This window comes from Spermophilus citellus, assembly GCF_964194105.1.
Source record: "Spermophilus citellus genome assembly, chromosome: 16".
Taxonomy (NCBI): Eukaryota; Metazoa; Chordata; class Mammalia; order Rodentia; family Sciuridae; genus Spermophilus; species Spermophilus citellus.
Genome location: NC_138196.1, coordinates 39302104 through 39304277, shown reverse-complemented (window position 1 = coordinate 39304277; position 2174 = coordinate 39302104).

The window sequence follows — 2174 nt, the reverse complement described above, 5'->3', positions numbered from 1 at the left end:
ATAATTTCATTCTTTATGGCTGAGTAATATTCCTGTGTGTGTGTATGTTTGTGTGTATGTGTGTGTATTTTTTTCCATTTATCTGTTGAGTGCCACCTAGGTTGGTTCCAGAGCTTAGCTATTGTGAATTAAGGTGCAAAAAATATTGATGTGGGTGCATCCCTATGGTATGCCAATTTTAAGTACTTTGGGTATATGCCAAAGAGTGGGATAACTAGTTCAAATGCTTGTTTCATTGCATTTCTGAGGGATTTCTATACTACTTTCCAGAGCTTGGGAGGTTGAAGCAGGAGAATTGCAAGTTCAAATCCAGTCTCAGCAATTTAGCAAGGCCCTAAACAACTTTGCAAGACTCAATTGTCTCAAAATTTGAAAACAAACAAACAAACAAACAAAAAGCGCTGGGATATGGCTCAGTGTTAACCCCCCATGGGTTCAATTCCTGTACTAAAACAAATAAAAATAATGTTTCATAAATCACTTCTGAAAAAAATCTCATTAATTTTCTTAACTGGTGTTTTAAGATTATGTCCACATCCGAAAACATGTCAACCATTTGACACCCAGAACAATATTCTGCCTTCAAAATGCAGGAAATCTTGTTATTTGAAACCCTAATGAGCTTTAGGAGACATTATTCTAAGTGAAAACAGCAAATGTAGAAGGTCGTGCTCTATGACCTCAATGAAGTGTGGAATCAAAACCAGTTGCTCTGTAAAAGCAGAGAGCAGGATGGTGGTTCCCAGGAGCTCGGGGTTTAGGAAAACAGGAGCTGTTACCCAAAGAGTACAAAAACTTCAGTGATGCAGCATGAGCCAATTCTGGACATCTGTCCTACAACTGGGTCCCCACAGTTAATAACACTCTGTTGTATGCTTAAATTTGCTGCTCTGTGAGCTGGGGTTATGGCTCAGTTGCAGAGCACTTGCTTGGCACATGTGAGGTCCTGGGTTCAATCCTTAGCACCTCACAAAAATAAATAAAAGAAAGGTATTGTATCCAACTACAACTAAAAAAATGTTTTTAATTGTTCTGCTTGAAAGTGTTCTCACTACACACACACAAACACAAACACACACAGACACACACACATATATGAGTGGGTGGATATGTTAATTAGCTTGATTACAGTAATCATCATTGTACAAGATACATGTATATCACATGGTACTTTTATTTTATTTTTAAGCAGTTGTTATTATACTAAGGTATTAAGACAAGTACAAAATAACCTTGTAATTAGGATACTGTATCAGTCAATAACAAAGGAAAGTCCACAACTTCCAGGGCTCAAAATTGGCCTTCTTGATCCAACCTGACTGGATTTACCTATCTATACTGACTGCCTGTGAACTGCTCTTTTTCTCTGGCAGATTTTAGAATTTTTCTTTGCTGTCACTTAAAATTTTATGCCTGTTAATTTTCATTTAATTTTTTCAACAATGCCCACTTCATAATCTCTGAGTCTTTTCACTCTCTTTGTTTTATATTTTAAAGCTACAAAAATTTCCCTATTATCTCTTTAAATAGTTCCTTCTATTTTGATTTTTTCTCTTTTTGAAAATGCTATTATCTAGATATTGATAATTATATTTCAATTCTCCTTATCTCTTAATTTTATTTTTGTGTTTCTATTTTTTTTTATCTTTCCCTGTTCCTTTCTATGTTTTTCAGTGTGCTAATTCATTAAGCAGTTATGCCCATCCAATTTATTCCATCTATTAGGTTTTTATTTCTTGGTTACTTGGCCCTTTTTAAAATTGATTTGCTACTGCTTTTCGTCTAATAACCTCCATTAGATTTGCAAAATGACCAAGTAATTTCAAATTCAATTTATAAACATGCTTTCTGCCTTTTTCTTTTTCCTTTTTTTTTTTTTTTTACACCAAAATATAGGCAATGCAAAGGTATAGCTGTAGTACTTATTATGATGTGAGGGGCCCAGTAGCAGAGCTCCCAGCCACCAGCAGAGGTTTCCCTCTCTCTGTTCTTGGATCCCCTTCTTGCAGGGCATCTTGCGCAGCTGCCTGGCACGAGCTGCTCCTGCACTTGCTTCAACATCTCAACTGCTCTTACACAGAGGGGCTCCATGACACCGGAGCCATGTTACTTCTTGTGGTGCTTCTCACCGGACTTGGTGGGCTGCACGCAGGCCGCAGTGAGTGCACAGACTT